The sequence below is a fragment of the Triticum dicoccoides genome, chromosome 2A, assembly GCF_002162155.2.
Source record: "Triticum dicoccoides isolate Atlit2015 ecotype Zavitan chromosome 2A, WEW_v2.0, whole genome shotgun sequence".
Taxonomy (NCBI): domain Eukaryota; kingdom Viridiplantae; phylum Streptophyta; class Magnoliopsida; order Poales; family Poaceae; genus Triticum; species Triticum dicoccoides.
The window spans coordinates 90747823-90767677 of record NC_041382.1 but is presented as its reverse complement, the minus strand read 5'-3'; the positions used below and the strand labels follow the sequence as shown (position 1 = coordinate 90767677).

Genomic DNA, 19855 nt, shown 5'->3' with positions numbered 1-19855 from the left:
CAGTGATTTGGAGGAAGACTCCTTTAGAACTGGCAATGAATTTTAAATCCAGCCACATGGTCATGAGATCATCAGTGTATGTCCTCCTAGTTCAATGACACGTGCGCATGTGATGGATAAGGCATGCCGATGAAGGCAGGCACCATGCATGGCACAAACAAAAGCGATCAGCAGTAAAATATGTGCAGCACTTTGGCATGCTTTTCTTAAAAGCACGTCCACTATTATATATTCCGAGGTTTAACTAATCGACTCACCTACCGTGACAGGCAACGGCAGCGTGGTGTTACCATGCCATATGGCAATCCGTAGCATCTGGGTCTCATTCACTGTTGCATAGATAATCAGACAATCAATCGCCGCTGAGAAGCTCCCGAGCCCGTCCAAGCAATGGCCAACGGACGAGGGAGAGAGCACTGCATCTCAATGCCACCATCTCATTACGGTGCCAGACAAGTAGGCAAGGCCGCTGCTGCTGCCAAGCCGGAAATGGGGCTGAATCACTTTGTTCGCTTCGTCGCGCTGATCGAGAGGCTTGGCAATGCCTTGGGCACGCTGGCCTTCACGTGGGCGACTGTTGTCCTGCTCGGAGGCTACTCCAAGGATCTCAGTTTGGATCATGATTTTTGGTATGCAGCAGCGATAGTATTCCTCGAAGCTATAAGGTATGACGATAATCAGTTTTTGTGAGCATACATACATCCATGAATAGAAACCTCTCGCTGATTTGTACATTTTTACGGAAGTTCTCAAAATTAACCTCAACATATCATAAAGCGTTAATTTAGGAACATTTGTTGGCAGAAAAGAGTGTAACGGATGCTCATACCTTAGCGCTAGTACTGCTTAGCGCAATATGGCCAGGAGGATATGAGGCTGGCTGATTGATTGCTAGCCCATGGTCACCCACCTGCATTGATGAGCTTTGTTATGACCTTTCTCTCTCTCTCCAATCTGTGTACTACAACAACAACAACAAAGTCTTTAGTCCCAAACAAGTTGGGTTAGGCTTCTCTCTCCAATTTGTGTACATGTACCTAAATTAACACTATGTAGTACCATAAAAAATTGGAAGTTTTGAAGTGTACAATCTAACGATTGAAATTAGCCTTTCCCCAATTATGGATATAGTTTCCTAACTTCCTGTTAGACTTTCCCCAGTTAAGCCATGGAAACTTGTATATTGACAACATGTGAGTAATTATATAATAATAACAATTATCACTCAATTATAGGTACGCCGTCGGTGTTCTCCTAGAATAATGCAACTTTTCTACCGTCCCTGTCATGAAATTAGGTTTAACGACCCAAACTTGAAACTAGCAGGGCATGCATTGGAAACATCTATACTTGCAACTAGTTCATCGACCGCTAGTAGAAAAATATACTCTGCCTATTGCTGCATCAATGCCACCAAGCTAGGCTTAGCACAGTTAGGGTCCGATTTAACAAGAGCCTAGCATTATTATGATCTACTGGAATCATGTCTATCTTTCTTAAACACTGGAGTATGATCTGGATGCTCATCATCTTGGGTTTGTGTCCATATATCATTTAATGACACCATATATGCATACTTGATAATTCAGGATGTTCACCCACAACAACAGAATGGATTACCAACTGTTCTTTAACACAAGGGGAGCCTTTAGACCTATGGGATGGAATGGACTGGTTGTGGTACTATGCTTTTTTGATGTTTTCGTGATCCTCTGGAGGAAATATTATATGACTGATATGACGCTTCTAGCGATGGTAATAATACTTGCAACTGTCCGGTTCCTGTCCGGGCTGAAACTGCACATATGGAAACCGCTAAGCCGTGCCACATCGTTATGGAGCCCCTTGGTTGCAATTTTACTCACGTCTCCCCCTCTATCAGCTTGTATTAATAAATACACATATGATGGTGATGATCATGATCCATACAACAGATGGATAGGCCTGATCAGTTGGATTGTATTCACAACACTACTGGTGCCAGTGCTATTGGTAACAATAAGCAGGCTACGGTTCACCAGAGTCATTAAACTAGCGGATAGTATTCTTGGCAGCAAACAGGAATTTTGGCACCGAGTTGTATAAACTTGTGCATGATTGCTGCGCTAGGGATGCAGGTGTACATCCTACAGTTAGGTCAACCCACGAACATCCTTGTTATCTTGATAGTTCAAGCGTGTGCCTTGGTGGTGGTGTCATTTGGCAACTTCCAGGTTCCAGCAGCAGTGGTGCGTATCTGGCTAGCAAGCTTGGGCTTACAGCATGAGTACAAGGATGATCAAGAGAACCTGAAAGCATCTCTCAGAATTTTCTATTGGATGGTGCTTGGGCAAGGAGTCCTCTACGCTGTGGCTTGCATGCTCGAGTTATTTTCTTTCATCCCTCGGAGATTCCTTGTCCATTGTGGTGGGTTTAGAGGTTACTGGGGAGTGAAATCTGTCGATCTGTACTATGCGTACGCCTTGGAGAAATGCATGCAGGAGGGTGTGCTTGCTCCAAAGAAGATCAGCCTGAGTAACTTTGCCATGGATTCTCTAAACTCGGATTCATCCAAGAATCAGATCTATGGTATTCAGATGATGCACAGCTTTCTGCAAAGGGAGCCAACCAAGGCACAACTACTTTCAAAACTCGCCACTTCTACCAAGACAGTGGCCAGAATAATTAGCATGTTGGATTGGACAAGTCCAAAGGATACAACTATCAGATTATATGCTGCGAAGGTCACCGCTGAACTTGCAAAGGACCTCCGTGTCGTCACTTTCCCCGGTACAATACAGCTTGTGTCCGCACTTCTTGATGCTGACAGTGGAACAAAAAGAGGAAATCTGCTTCTGGACACAGATGATGAACAAGAAAAACAAGACCAATTTCTGGAAGATGGCCAAGAGCAACATACAGTAAGGGATGTAGCTGATAACCAAGGGCAAAGACGAGAACAACTTCAAGACACCGATAACCTGCTCGAGGAAACACAAGCCTGCTCAACCCAACAAGCCTGCAATGACAAGCCAAATTCTTACATACTCAAATGCTGGCAGCATATTTTAGAATTATGTTCGGTTCCCAAGGAGCAGCTACCGACAGACCATGATCTTCTCCCTGCACTGGCCATGTCAATTATTGAAAGTCTTGCTGGTTGTGATCAGGAAAACTGTGTGCAAATCAGCAATGCAGATAACCTCATCCCGAAGATCATAGGATTCACAAGATTCAGACATGCCATGAACACTGTGGATACCGAAACACAACAAAAGCTCCTGCTTAAGTCATCACTGACAGTGCTGCAAAGACTCGCAAGCATTGGCGGGGAAATCGGCATAACACTGCGGTACAAGATATCAAAACATCCCTTGCTATTGAGAAACCTTGCAGAAACCTTGGACTACAACGGGAGCAGCCAGGAATTGATAAAGTTGGTGGCAGGAATCCTCAGGAACATTGCCATTGATGGGAACACAAGGCAGGAGATTGGTCGCATTCAACTGATCATCATTAGGCTGACGCAGACATTTATCAATGGAGAAGGAACCATGAGTACCAATGCTGATCACTTATCACGGAAGGTCACCGGGCAAGCACTGGCAATGCTCACAACAGAAAGTGTCCAAAATTGCTTGATTGTGTTGAAGGAACCAGAGTTCATTAAGAAACTCAAACCTATGATCTCGATCCATGGCAAGTACATATATGTGGCAGCAAGCCTGTTGCGCAATCTGTGCCTACACGCTCAACCCGAGCTCAGAGAGTCAGACCTGAAGGAACTATCTCATACCTTGAGAGAGGTGAGCCCTGTTAATACAAGCAATGACTGCACTATTAGAGGTGGCTAATGAAGTTTACTATTTATACTTGTTCTTGTGCGTAAAGTTGTTTGTGTTAGTTTAACCTGCAATTTTTTACTTCTGCATGTTTACTTATCACCGAATAACATAGTATAGTTGCACATTATATTGTCATTAATGACGATACATTTCACTACAGGTGTTGGAAAAAATAATTGATGTGGAAGGGGCAGAACTAGAGATCCTCATTGGCCTTAGTTCACAGATTTGTAGAATCATCCCCAAAGACTTTACCGAAGAACTAGAGGGCGGTCAGATTAAGCAGAGATTCGTGAAGAGGCTGATTGATGCGTTGAATGCAAACATGGAACCTAGTGCTCATTGTCCTGGGATCAGAAGGGTGATACTTGAGCAAGTCATTAACATGGTGGAGTGCAATTATCACTATGCAAACTGTTTCAACGAATTCAGGATGACAGAAGCCCTATCAGTGGTAGAACAAACACTGTCGAAGGCTGAGGACTACAAACTCTTATTGGGTGATGCAGGTCTCATGGAGTACAGCACCCCTATCTCCGCCCTTGTGGCAAGAGCAAAAGAGCTAGTGACTGACTGCGATTCAATCGTAGATGGTAGGATTTCTGAACAAAGTTGAAATATCATTTCATAAGAGAGTTGTAGAAGATTCTCCATCTACAGTTGTAGTGAACTGTATGTTGTAGTACAATAAGTGACACCGTGGATTTAGATTTGATAACAAGAATGCAGATGTGGACAAAAGAACAATCTTGGCTTTAGAGTCACAAGGTGCTGATATAGTTTTAGAGATTTCATATTTGTAATTTGAACCTGAGATGAAAAATAGTGGGTGTGTGTTCTGTATTTGACAATGAAAAATACTTTCGTTTGCAGTGGTAACAAATGATTTCTATTATTATGCATAATCAAATGGTTCTATCTGTAACTAGTTAATCCATATCACTGTTTTGGCATATACTGTTACAGGGAAATTCTCGTAAGGTTGGTGCCAATGCAATGAAGGGTTGTGTTTCAAAACAAAGGTCCAATGTTTAGAAGAAAATCTAGGATTATGCATCTAGGTTGGGACAACACAGTGGAAGAGAGGGAGATAGCATGATGTTATTCTTGCTATGAATAATTCTGCTTCATGTGGACAGTGACATAAATGAGGCAAGAAGGCCAAATCTATGACCGTGCCCCCAGGAGGCGATGTAGGTGCTATGTAAAATCCGCACAGCAACATTGTAAAATCCAGGTTTATTCCAACACCACCAAAGCTGAATTTGCACCCACCCACGACGCGACTGGCCATTTAATACTACCGTAGTCAGTAGCAATGCCCCAGAAACCACTAACTTTTGCTTCTCGGATCAAACCCCGCTGCCAATTTGAGCACAGAGGGTGCCCAACAGCCGATGCGAACCCTAGAGTTTGGCAATAAAATGGCCCTAACCTCTCGAGGGGTGCCGGAGGCCGGAGGCCGGAGCTCCGGCAGATCTCAAGCGAGCGCGGCCAGTGGCCAGGGGGAGAGGGGAGCGGAAGGTAAAGGCACCTGCGTACGTGGGTGTTGGAGATCCCCGCCGAGCTGATCGCCCCCATGGCGCACAGACGGGGAGCCGAGAGCCTTTGCTTGTCGTTATTGTCTCCTTTTTTTGTTGAGAAATTGTCGTTATTGTTTTTCTTTTTGAGAAATTGTTTTTTATTGTTTGTGTAACGGCAGAATGATTTTTTTTAAAAAAATCATATATATTTATCTTCAATCAGGCAGTACAACAAACACCATCTCTCCCTAATTTATTTTTTATAATCTTTTCCCTAATTTATATTTATTTTTATTATTTTTTTAATTTTTTTCCCTAATAATAAAGCACGGATTGACTCCCTGGGTTCATCGTCACAATACGCTTCTTTCCGTGAATTTACGCTTTCAGTTTGAATTTAAAACATATACACGAGGTGGTACTAAAAAACTATTTCGTTCGTTGATGACAATTGTTTCCGAGCGCAGTTGATGTTGGGCTGGAGTTAGACAAGTATGCTCGGTCAGATGGGCCAACTCTGGCCGATAGCTCGTCCGCCCCACTCTGGTTGTCCGTTGGCCCAGCTTGATCGAGTGCCTGTGTACGCATGGGCCTCATCATCGAACATCGGCTGCGGACACCGATTCGAAGGGGAAAAGGAGAGGTTTGAGACAGGAACTCACGAGGGGCTCGAATTTGTGGTAGGGGCGGCCGGGGAGGTGACGAGAGTAACGGTGGTCGACGATGAACTGGAGATGCTCATATGCTCCGGGAGCCGAAGAAGACGAAAAAGATGGCTAGGTTGCGGAAGCGTCTTAAGCGCTGATGGTTCTGGGACAGATGTAATTGATTACGAGGAGATGCTCGCAGGTGACGTCGCAGGCGTGACGGCGACGACGGCCGCCATGCCTCTCAATCGAGTAAGGCTCCCCGGTCTTCAGAAGGCTGCTGGAAATCAACCGCCGGGAGGTCCTCAACGAGCTCTACCGCAAGAACATCACCAACGCTCGACATGTATTCTGTTCCAAAGACATCTATTTCATGGCGTACGAGCAGTACCGCAGATGGCTCTTAGGCGCTATCCCCTCGCTCGGCAGTAGGCTGGTCAGGACCTGCTTGACTACTCGGCCGCGGCACATCCCCAATAGCTACGTATCCCCTGAACTCGCTTGCCGTGTCATTGACGTGGGCGTCTTCATTTGCTTGGCATCCTCACTGATCCATGTTCGCTTTGATGTATGTTGTGACGATCTAAATCACGGCCACACCATCGTATTTCAGTCAACCCGGCCATGGACTATGATCGAGCCCAAGGATAAAGCAGCCAGCATTAGCGACGTAAAGGAGTACATCGGCTCCCCATCTATGAAATAATACTATAGACATTAGCCACTATCCTTGAATTGACTAGAAACGCAGTAGACCTGCAGTTTAAAGGGTGCTCGTCTACGCCTATTTCCGACAGGAGCTAAGTTGATCCGGTTTGATTATTTTGCTTACTTATTATGCAATTCACTTCATACTAATGGACATTCTCTGATTGACTAATTTTTATGGGGTTAGCTAGCTAGCTAGCTTGCATCAAACAGATAGGCCACACATTGTTAAAAGCAAAATTATGTGTTTTTTTATTTCCAGTTCTTTACTTTAAATGTTTTTACTCGTGAAATTTATTTTGTAAAATGTAGCTGGTAGCCTATATAGTGTTGTTCGTTAACATGGTTTTGATTTTTACTTCCAATGTTGCCGCAAAAGTTTTTATGAATATGATGATGTATGTTTAATTGGCTTTCTATCTATCATCTTTCGAGTTGTAGTAATGGGGTCATATTTATCTAAGGCCAATGTAGTCTTGTGAGTAACCAGCATTCAGATCAAAATAACATGAATTAAGCTGATGAAATTCAATTGTATTTTTTTCTCTTTTGACGGTGTAGTTTTTTAAACTTTTGATGTGTAATTAAGGCTCTGCTACATGTACTATAGAATCATATGGCTGCCAATATTTTACTTTCCTAAAGGTAGTAAGGATATCAAGTATTGTTTTTGTCGTTTGTGTGGTTACATGTATATCATTCAAATATTATATTAAGCTCAAGGAGAGCAAGAGTGGCAATGCGGTGGCCAACAAGGGGAGCGCCATCATGGGAGCCGCGTCCACCAAGTCCATGGCCACGTTGGGGGAAATGCCGCTAACCTGTCGGGAGGAGCGGTGGTTGCGGCGGTCCTGCTGTGAGATGGGTGGTGGACCGTTGGCTCGACTTCTTTCTTTCGGTCAAGGTCCTCACATCAAGTAATTCCCAATTTATCTATTTATATATTTCATACATGATTTCATATGACATCGAATATAAGATATGATAAGTGCTAAATATGTTATGTCGAGTAGTGTTTCTAGAACGTACACGCTAGGCCACGTGGGTGTTATGTTGAAATAGTGGATGTACCGGACGGCTGGCCGGTGTCTTTTTTCCGGCGGTTCTGGCCGGTGCTCAAGGACATTTTCTATGATATTATCAATGGGTTTGCGCTAGGCACAATAGACATCTCTCGCCTCAATTTTGGTGTCATTAGCCTCAGCCCTAAAGTCAAGGGGGCGGACTCGATCAAGCAATACCGCCCCATCACCCTTATTAACGTGCCTTTCAAATTATGCTCCAAAGCCTACTCTACGAGACTTGCCCCGGTTGCACAACATGTGATCGACCATTGCCAGTCGGGTTTCCTCAAAGGCCGTAACATCTTAGAAGGTCCGGTAGTTTTGCAAGAGATCGTGCACGAGCTTAAGCGCACGCGACAACCGGCCGTGCTCTTCAAGCTCGACTTCGAGAAAGCCTACGACCGAGTGAACTGGGAGTTCATTCGTGAGGTGCTGACCCGGAAGGGATTCGAGTCGGGTTTCATTCATCGCATTATGCAACTGGTCGCGGGGGGCCAGACTGCGATTGCAATCAACGGAGAAGTGGGGAACTTCTTCCGCAACAAACGCGGTCTCAGACAAGGAGACCCCTCCTCGCCTTTGATTTTCAACTTTGTTGCCGACGCTCTCTCGGCCATGGTGAACAAGGCCAAGATCGCAGGCCATATCCGAGGTGTGGTGCCTCACCTGTGCCCTGGAGGGATCACCCACTTACAATATGCGGACGACACCCTGCTGCTCTTTGAGCCCGATGACCATAGCATAGCCTCGATTAAGCTCATCCTCCTCGCTTTCGAGATCATTTCCGGCTTGAAGATTAATTTTCTGAAGAGCGAGGTGATTGCCATTGGGATGGACAATCCCAGCGCCTCCCGCATTGCTAACCTACTTAATTGCAAACTAGGGAGTTTCCCAATTAAGTACCTAGGACTTCCCATTTCGGACAAACACATTTCGATTCTCGAATGGGAACCACTATATGGCAAAGTGGCGAACCGGGTCAGCCCCTGGCGCGGCAGATTCCTTTCATCTGCGGCTAGGTTGATTCTGACGAATTCTAGTCTGTCCTCCCTGCCCTTGTTTACCATGGGCATGTTCCTGCTGGCTGACGGAGTTCACGCCAAGCTCGACACCCCTAGATCTAAGTTCTTTTGGGAAGGGACTGGGACAAAAAAGAAATACCACCTGATCAAGTGGGCGGCGCTTTGCCGCCCCAAGAAATTCGGTGGCCTTGGGATCCTCAACTCCAAACTCATGAATGTAGCTCTCCTTGTCAAGTGGGTATGGAAACTCTCCCAGAACGAACAAGGGCTTTGGGCTGAAATTCTTCGCGCCAAATACTTCCCCGATGGGAACTTTCTCACCTCAAAGGCGAAGGGATCGCCTTTCTGGAATGGGATTCAGGCGGTTAAGCCGGCCTTCACGCTTGGGGCCAAGTTCTGCGTTAAGAATGGGAAAACCACGAGACTCTGGCACGACCACTGGCTAGGGGCGGAGCCTTTATGGCGAAGCCACTTGGACATCTACCAACTAGTGACGGACGTTGAAATCTTGGTGGCCGACGCGCTTAGAACTAACCCTCCTGCCATAGCTTTCAAAAGACCTCTCCTCGCCCATGAACGGTCAAATTGGGATGGGCTCCTAACTGCCTTGCAAGGGGTCTCTCTCTGCCCTGAGGCTGACTCGGTCTCCTGGTCCCTCTCGAGATCCGGCAAGTTCACGGTACAATCGCTTTACAACAAGCTGACTGAGGGACCGACCCTCGACATAGCTAGGGGGCTATGGAAAGCGTCTATTCCTCTAAAGATCAAAGTGTTCCTTTGGCAATTATTCCGTGACCGCCTACCTTCGTCTAACAACATTGCCATTCGACATGGCCCTTCGGATGGGTCATGTGCGCTATGTGGAGCGCACGAAGATGTGAACCACATCTTCTTTCAATGTCACCTAGCACGGTTTGCTTGGAGTGCCGTCCGTGAGGCTTTTGCGCATAACTGGAATCCCTAAACGGCTGCGGACCTACATGGGATACTTCTCGCTCATAGAGGTAGTTTCGGGCGCGTGCTGTGGCGATGCGTAGGGGCGCTGTGCTGGTCATTGTGGACCACCCGTAATAAGATGACTATCGAACACAAGTTCCCTGCTCACCCTGCTGATATTATTTTCAAATGCCACTTGTTTCTTCAGACATGGACACTGTTGGGGAAACGGCGTGATGCAGACCGGATGATGGAGGTCATGGAGCGGATTCGCATGATTCAGATTGAAGCCCGACGCTAAGTCCCCGCTCGTGGCGCTTTTGGACTGGCCGCCTCGTCCTTTTAATTGCCATCTCTCTTTCCAGGCTGAGGCCGGTTGCATGTTCAGTACTTTGGGCTTTTGACCCCCTTTTTTTATTTCGTTCGAACTCTCTGTTCCTTTGTTAGATGCTGCCAGTGGTGGGCTTTATTAATTTAAAGCCGGACGCATCGTGCGTCTCCGTTCTAAAAAAAATAGTGGACGTGGACTTTGTGAAGGGTGCTGAGACATACTTATTGTGTTGAGGCATTCGATTAGTTTTTTCTCCCGTTGCAACGCACGGGCATGTTTCCTAGTATTTTTATTTTTTTAATAATAAAGTACGGATTGTCTCCGTGGGTTCACCGCCACAATACGCTTCTTTCCATGAATTTATGCTTTTAGTTTTTTTTCAACAAGTCCATATTTTTTCCAAAATTCAAGATGGTACTAATCTATTTATAATTCCTAAAAAAACTGCATGTCTGACCGAACGAAACAAATCAAAGGAAATATGGATTTCTTTGCTTTTGTTATTATTACTTTAAAAAAAAGATCGTCCAGCCTCCTTGTCTTATATATATATAGCTAAGCTAAACCGGGAGATCCATCAAGCCTCCGTCGAGACAAACACACCTAATAAAACACGGATTGACTCCGTGAGTTTACCGTCACAATACACTTCTTCCCGTGAATTTACGCTTTCAATTTTTTTTCAATACGTCCATATTTTTTCCAAAATTCAAGATGGTACTAATCTATTTATAATTCCTAAGAAAAACTGCATGTCTGACCGAACGAAACAAATCAAAGGAAATATGGATTTCTTTGCTTTTGTTATTATTCTTTCCCTACTAATAAAGCACGGAGTGCTTCTGGTCGTACGTCGTCGTCACTTTTGCAAAAAAGCCCCTCTATTTTCAAGAATTCAACCCGCAGTCCCTGTTTAAGTGGATCGGGGAAAACGATTCGTTTTTGCACAAAACACCCTGTCGTTTGGATTATTCAACCCGCGGTCCGAGCAAATTTGGGTAAAGAAAAAAACACGACCAAAGGAGGAGAACGGGCTCGCCTCCTCTCCCTCTCGCTCAAGTCCTCGCCGCCGCCGCCACCACCCACGCCGGCAGCTTCCGGCGAGCTCCGACGCCGCGCAGCACGCCCCCCAACTCCCCACAGTTCGCTCCTCCCTACCCTCCGGCCAGATTCTCCGCTCCCGGCCTCTACCGCCCGCTCGAAACGCCACCCCCATGGCTAGGGTTTCGGGCAGGGCTTCGCCGGCGCGTCTCCGGCGGCCCAGGTTCGTCCCTCCTTCCTTCTTGGCTGGGATCCACCACCCCTACACCTCACATTCTCTTCATGTCCTCTGCTGCAGATGCAGATGGAGCACGCCATGGGAATTCCCCATCCACCATGGTCGCCGCCATCAAGGGCTTCTTCACGGAGATGTGGAGGACGCCATGGACCTGCAGCTCCAAGGTTCTATCTTGTCCACATCCCCTCCCCTCCCCTTCCCGTCCCTTCCTCATCTCGTTTCCTTCCCTTCCCATGCAGGTCAACAGGGAGGAACCCTAGCCATAAGCACCTCCTCGGATGACGCCTCTGCTACACCAAGATAGGTCAAGCAACCCCCATCTACTCTCTGTCTCTCCCATTAGCACAAGTCTAGTTTTATTTTGAACAAAATTCTGCTACTACACAAACAAGTCCATTAACAGATCTATTTTTATTTAATTGATATCCTTCCAAACACAAACAGTGTATATATGATGTGCTATTTTCATTTTTGTGCTTTTATTTGTAAGCTCATAAAATAGTTACACTAGAAATGCCATGCAAGTTCTTAGTGAGCGAGTGGATTATACTTGTGTAAACCCAAAAGTGGCAGAGGCGAGTTTCCTCTTAAGCTTTGTAATATTCCTTATTTCTTCTTAACAGATATATATATATGATATCTACATGGCTGCTATGCTACTTTTTTTGTGTGATGAATCATTGTGAGTTTCGAAGAAACTTCCAATGTTACCTCCGCCAAGTTTGCCGGCAGAAGAAGCACATCCATTGAGCCGTTCAATGTCGCCTGCGGTGGCTACACCAGAGGTATGTATCCCCTTGAAAGCTAATCAGTTGATAGAAATAGAAGCCCCTATTTCAGTTTATTGTTTCTGAATTGGTGCTACTTCTGATGGCTCTTGTTTCAGTTTATTGTTTCTGAATTTATACTTTGAATTTAGTAGATAGAAGCCCCTGAAATTTGACCCATCTATGTTATGTCACATCCAACAGATAAAATCATATTTTTGTGTGTGTTATGCACCAAGATGGCTTAGCATCAGATGTTACCTATGACAATTTATACTTTGTTTTGTGGAACAATTCATACAAGGGTGCACAATATGGCAAAGTATATACGCAATTCTTGTAATTCTAAAATAATATGTTGCCCAAAACGAACAATTTATGTAGTTGCAAATTTTACTGGAGCGATTTCCACCGAAGGAAGTGATGTTCACAGTCGTAGTTTTATGTTTTGATCTATTTTTCCATCTTTTTTACAAGAGCGAACTCTACATGATGCAAGCTAACTCCCAGAGCTTATACACACTAACTGCTACTGACTCCCAAAGTGAACACATTTTATTGGATAACCGCTGGACATTTAGTGGCTAACTGAACAAAATCGATAATGTGTAAATTACTGAAACAAAAAGTGGACCGAGTACACAACGTTATACTGGTGTGGTTTTTCAGTCGGCTAGCTTCTACAGTCATCCAAGAGTAACACTAACTGCTGGAGCCAGGGTAGAAAGATAATGAATGAATTCTGATTTACAGAATGATCTTGTTAAAGGGTAGAAAGAGCTTTTGTTCAACTTTTCCCTCGGATGTTGGTTTTACTTGCTGATAGTTAATCCCAATGTAACCTGTTTGTATTCATGTATGTAGGAGCTGATAGGCCTTCTTATTTGACTTGTAGATGCACACCAAGCGTTTTTCTTTTGATGTACTTTACGCACCTATTTGTTCTGGAGATGCTCCTTTTGTGCATTCATTTCAGACATTATTTTATAACTTCCGCCCATTGAGAAATTCTGATCATTTAGTTGATTTATCTATGCGCTTTGTGTTAAGTAAAGATAACCTTATGTGAAGAACTGAAGATAAGTCAGACAGGGTTACCATAACTTTTGTCCATTCACACAAATGCTGATGGTCGGGTTGTGTTGATCTGATTAGTGTTGGCGGACAATGTAGTTTCCGATTGCTCTTGTTTCAGTTTATTATTTCTGAATTGCCCAGTAGATAGAAGCTCGCTAGATTATGGTGATTAGTCCAACGTTGTTGGATATTTCTTCAATCAACATCAATCTGTGTAACCTTTCATTGGATGTAGGCCACTGGTACCTGCTGCTTTTCTGATAATAGTAAACTCCAGGAGTTCTCAGTTTATACATACTTTCATAGATTTGTACAGTTCAGACAAGTAATACTAAATTGCTATAATTTTTTGATTTGTGATAGTGACCACCTGCGCATCGTCTCTGTGGCAGCTGTGTGTCGTGGCATACATACTTAAACTCTGAACTCTATTCAATGGTGTTGTAAAAACATTGGCTCATAGGTTTTGTTAGTAACTATTATTCAGAACATTTTCTTTTAACTCAAAGTCATTTGTGATTCACATCGAGAGTGTGGAGGGTTTAAGTCCAGAAATACTAGCTGACTGCCAATGAATTAATGATTAGACATTTTTAATCCTATTTACTTGTCCTCTAGGGTAACCATGGTAGCATCTTGAGCCCAAGAACAGTGTTACTGCCATTTAACGCCGCGATGTTTTAGCTCCAGGAATTTGGACCCTCCTGCGATAAGAATCAGTTGAAAAGGTTGGTCTATGCTACTTCTCTAAGGATGATTAGATGTGCTTTGTTGTTAATTGTAGTGATAGTGACTATGATTGAATTGGTAAGATGACAAATTGACAGTTATTGCTTGATGATCTTACTCTTTTTCGTCACATTGCATACTTCTTAGATGGGAATCATCGAATGTATACATATATGACAGTTATAACTTATAGGGGGACACCGTATTAACTGTATTTTATTCCTGATTGAGCAATCTTATAGGGGGGGGATTATTTCTTTTATACATCTGGCATCAATTTGTTCCTTATGAGGAAGATTTTCATGTGGTAGTCATATGCTTTGCGTGCAACTGTTTGTATGCTGCAAACCTGGGTTGTGCAGGCAGCATCTGGTTTCTTCATTTGCTATTTTTATGTAGTTATGTTCTCGAAAGCAATTAAATTTTTCATCTTGCACCTGAGACAAACCTAGAATCTAGATCACAAGGGAAATATGATGTGAATCACTTTTTCTATTGTTTCTAAAGTTAGTTATGGTCGTCAGAATTTATTAAGCATCATATCTTTGATATGGCGGTCTACCTTTCCAAAAAGTTGTAGAAATTCTCACTTATTCTGCTTCAAGATGCTATAAGACTAGCTTAATCTATAGCAAAGAACATTTTCTTACTTAACCTTAGTTTCACTCTGAACTAAATGTGTGTTTTCATCCTTTTTACAGGAAAATTCATGCAACAAGGATTTGACCCTAAACTCTTTTGATTATACAAACTACAAAGTGATCTAATTTCCATTTTCTCCCTATGCAGTCAATCAAAAGTCTTATTGGCACTTCTTGCTGCTACTACATTCATGATGACCACTGTGTCAAGCCTTCCAAGTATCTGCTCTCCTGATGTTTACACAAGGGAGACGCTACTAAGGAAGCAGAACATGGAGAAGTTTTCTTGATGTTTACACAAGGGAGATGATACTAAAGAAGCAGATCGCGAAGAAGTTTCAATGAATTAGAGAGTTATAGATGCCAGCTGGTCCTCTACATATCTGTTACCTGATAAAAATAAGAAAAATGCATGTGCTGCATTCATTAAGGCTAATAGCTCTCAATTTTGCCAATGGTAATGGGCTGTTGGGTATCAACCGAATGACAATAGTGGCCTGAGGGGTGGTAACATGGTTGCCTCTTGCGGAATAGCCATTTAGATATTATTTTGTTGTGTAATCTTAATCTCCATCCAAATCATATTTAATTTGTATGTTAATCTTCTCCTGGTGGAACGCATGGGCATGTTTCCTATACCATATGTGTATGATTTAAAATCAATAAGCAACTCAAGAAGTGGGTCCTAGGAAGGAGAGAGAAGGAATTAAAAGGAGCAAATTCGGCTATTATATAAGCAGAAAGGAAATAAAATGTTCCACTCATAAGGAAAGATAAGGAATAAAAAGGAGTAAATTTGGCTCTTATAAAGCAGAAAGGAAAGAAACATAAATTTCGATTGTACTATCATGAGCGAGAAGGAAAGAGAGGGAGTAAAATTCGCTCTTAAAGGAATGGAATTATGAGGAAAAGAGTTAAAGAATGATGCTGTTGTTGGCTGTGAATGGGCTGAGACGAGGGACCAATTAAAATAAATGAGCATCATCGGTTGCACCTGCACATATTCAATGGCCCTCCTCTTCTCACATTCACATACAAAAGGTTGGCTGGCACCTTCATATTTTTGATAATGTTTGTTTGAATCTTCTGTGGGTTATTATGCTTGGCCACGTTTATATTACATCCAATATTATGTGTACTCATTTGATGTAAGGTTATTTTTAATAACTTTAATATTCAGTTTTTTTGTCGGATGAATTGATGAACCGGCGGTCCAACCGGTGACAGCCGCAATGGTTCGGTTGCCTGTTCGGTTCTTAAAAATTTCGATGGCCGTGGAGGAAGAATACGACATAGTTCGCTGCCGGAAACATGCCCAAGTTCATGATAGAGACGAAGAAGGTGATTGTTCAACATCCTACAAATCCGTTTGCATTTAAATATTTTGAATGTAAAAAATGGATTATTTATTAAACTTTTAAAAAGTATACAATAATTTCACCATCTGTACATCCCATTGAGAACACACACACCACTCCTTTTCCACCCGGTGATAGTACAAGTGGAAGGACACGCCATCGAAGGACATGACTATGACTTTCTCAGTTCTATTCTACATAGTCCAGACAACAACAATCTGATTTTTAAATGCAGACACACAGAGTGTGTTGTTTTTAAGAGAAAGACTATTTCAAATTGTTTTTGTCTGAAAAAGGTTCACCATTTTTATATTCAATATTTCCAAAAAATGTATCAAATTGTTTTTTAAATGGTTGCATTTAAAAATGTTCTATTTTAAAAAAAACTCAATATTTTTGAAAAAGATGTGTTAAAAATGATGATATTAGAAAACCCTCATTTATAAAAATTATCAGAAATTAAAATTTTTTACTTTCTAAAAAGAAAAAAATCATGTTTTCACAAAAAATGAAAAATAAAACCAACTGACAGACAATTCCATGCACAACTACTCTTTCATCAAATGAAGGACGTTTTGCTCTAAAAAGGAAAAACAAATGAAGGACGTTAAGGTGGCTTCTTCACATCCACACATCTTACTCCAACGGCACACACAAAGCAGATTTTGTGATTTTTTTTGGTCCGTTGCATTGCACGGGCATTTGTACTAGTACTTAAAAAAAAGATCATCCAGCCTCCTCGTCCTATATATATATATATAGCTAAGCTAAACCGGGAGATCCATCAAGCCTCCGTCGAGACAAACACACCTATACGGTACGATACAGATCGATCTATCTGGCCGAGCCCTAGGCTAGCTAACCCAAACCGATCATGTCGATGGTCATCACACGCGCCGGCGCCAAGATCGGGGACGACGCCCTGGGCGAAGTCTTTGCGTGCCTGCCGGGCCTACGCGCCCTCCGCCGCTGTGCGGCCACCTGCAAGCGGTGGCGCCGCATCGTCACCGGGCGGGACTTCCTCCGCCGCGCCGGCCTCTCCGCGTGCCGCCCCTGCATCCTCGCCAGGATCTTCTCCCAGAACTATTAGTCTATTACGCCACCTGCAATTACAGGACAAATGATGATCGGTACGAGCCTCCGTGGCTCTTCAGCCTTCAGGCGGCCCTCGACGTCCATGGTTGTACCTTCGACTCCTGCGTCACCATCCGCAGCGGTAACCAACGGCTCTTTGGCCACGCGAGACCGCTTGCGGTTTCCTCTTGGCGCGCATTCTGCTGCTTTCTTCTTCCTCGCAGCAGCAGGGAGACGGCGACTGCGGCCCGCAGAAGCTCAACCTACCGGTGTGCCGCCCTCTGCTTGACAGAAGGAGCACACAACTTCTCCCACCAACTCCCTTCAACAAGACGTCCTACTTGGACTATGCCTTGAAAGGCTGCGCGATTATCACGGCCATCGATCGCACCATCGTCCGAGTTGACATTCATGGAGATCAACCTTCCATGCCTACATATAAAAATAGGAGGGGAGGCGGTGGCCAGAGGTAAGGGACGAGGAAGTGCCCAGCTCGTGGGCCAGATGGAGGAAAAATTTGGGAGGGCCTGTTGCCGTGCATGAGGAAGAAGATAGGAGGTGGGTCTTGGGTATGGAATCGCCGCGGACATGCTGGGGTCGGGTACTTTGGCGGCGGTGCTCGGAGGGCCTCAGATGAAGTCACGGCGCAGGGGGCAGAGCGGTGGTGCACAGACGACAGAGAGCGGTGGCGGCAAGCAGGGGAGCTTCGAGCCTTGGACGGATGCTCCAGTCCCTCTAGGCGATGGGCCGGCGAAGACGGCCACAACATCCTTGATGGGTATTTCTTTGGAGTCATCGACGAGATTATGGATTTTTGTAAAGGAGTTGTAGCGTCACTGGCCGCCTAAGCCTTGGTCTAGACCGACAACTGGACGCCGGTTCTTTTGAGGAGTGGTTTCTAATCTGGCGGACCTTCTCTTTGGGAAAGGAGATGCCAAGCCGGAGGAGTGCGGGGCATGGCCCTAGCCGATGGCCCATGACAACACGGTGCTCACAAGTAGTTTCCTGTAAGGTACTTCTGCTGCTCATGCATGACTTCAACGTCCGTGGATTTTGGGCTGCACAATTAACATCAAAAATCTGATTCCTGTTTGTTCCACACAACTAGCAATCCTCCTTCCCTCAGCTACACAACAACAAAATCTTCAAACTCCAATCACTAACTTCAATCTAATTAGTGGCGGCGAGTTTGTTCTGGATGTAAATATAGAACATAGCCAATTTAAAGCACCACGAGTTCCACCATCGCAAACTTTGTGGCTGACCACCTTATCTTCGCTGTGTTCTTGTGCGACCCAATAGCCGATTTTGAATGTTGTCAAGCACCATCATGTTCTTGGTACCCAGACCAGCACCTCTGAGGGCTTAGCCAAGTTGATTTATTTAACAATTTAACAACAAAGGGCTAGATATTGTTATGGGATAAATTTTGATGGATAAGATTTTGGCAGGGTACAAAACAATGTAGGTGAGACGGGATGACACAGAGAATGGTATGCAAAGTGTGTAGACAGAATTTCATACATTTACATTGACCATGATGCTTTTGATTGCTTATATATTTTGCCTAACACATTTGTTCACTCATTATTTACTCTCCTTTTATCAAAATTTATTTATTTCGTACTACACTGTAGCATGTTCGAGGGATGGATGCAAGCAAAGATGGCCATGATGCTAGCTGACAACACTCGCTAACTTTAGGAGTTTTACATACCTTTTCTCTAACTAAAAAAAGGAGTTTCTTACCAACTACTAAGCCTAACATTCATAGAAAATGGCTGTAAAGTCAGTACTGAACTTACTTTATTGTATATACCTCCATAATATTCCATCCAAAATACTAAAGTTTATTGTTAATGCTTTGTTTCAGGATGTGCATACAAGATATTTGCAGTACAGCTCAAGGCAGATCGTATAAAATAGGAGTCAATCTGATTATGTTTTACCTGCATATACATTTTTGTTTTCTTTTGGTGTGTAGTCATCTCTTATAGTGACCACAAATTAGTACATATAAATTCAATTTTATGATCACTGTTAATATGAACAAGATTCCTGCTCTATGGCATTTATGGTTAGTGATATGTAACAGTGAGCTGCACTTTTTTTTTTCATCATGTTAGCAAAGCATCATTTTTGTTTTCGAGAAGATTGGATGACAGTGCAGCTTATAAACTTACTCAAGAATGGACTGGCGTTAACAATTCTTTTGTTAGATATTGATCAATACATTTGGTGATTTAACTCCCTTGATATTTTCAGTTGCTTCAGTTTTGTACCTAGATTGGATTGTATTTAGGCTGCACACAGTACAAGCTTCACTGTATATTCAGATGTACAGGATGGTAGACGTGCATATCATACTGGTTTTCTACTCTACAGTTTTGCGCACCCATGGCGTCAATTTTGAACCTGTAAGATGTTTTAATGCATGCGAACATGGCCTAATTTATTAACAGAGAGAACTCTATATGCTACTACTGTATGTGAAATGCATGTGTTTGCTGGAGAATTGTTATTATTTTAAATGACAGTTATATAGGCCTTGTTGGACAAGGAAATTTCCCCATTTGTCATGTTTTTATGTCAAATATATCGTGTTTATGTTTTTATGACGATCACATTGTACTTCCCTTGTGATTATGATCACAAGTGATAATCTATAATCCACCATGTTCTTGCTAGAAAATAGGATTAAAAGATAAAAAACATATGTTTCTGAAGTTTACACCTGTTTCCAAGACCCCATATGAATACATTACAGATGCAGTACTATTATTGTCCATGATTTTTTATTACAATGTGTTTGCTCTATGAGTGAGGAGCTTGAAAATAATATATCTCATGGGCATTGTATGAGTCTTTAGAAGGA

General features: G+C 43.4%; 1 long non-coding RNA gene and 1 pseudogene across 2 annotated transcripts; both read left to right on the top strand.

Moving 5' to 3' along the window:
- Positions 1–390: 390 nt before the first annotated feature.
- LOC119357686 lies at positions 391–4452 on the top strand (annotated as a pseudogene).
- Positions 4453–11972: 7520 nt separating this feature from the next.
- Positions 11973–14952, top strand: LOC119359065. 2 transcript variants are annotated; one of them, XR_005172369.1, is made up of 3 exons: positions 11973–12119; positions 13797–13906; positions 14697–14952. It is a non-coding gene; the product is annotated as an uncharacterized LOC119359065 (long non-coding RNA). The 2 variants fall into 2 exon arrangements; XR_005172370.1 differs by having other exon boundaries at positions 14609–14952.
- The last annotated feature ends 4903 nt before the right edge of the window (positions 14953–19855 follow it).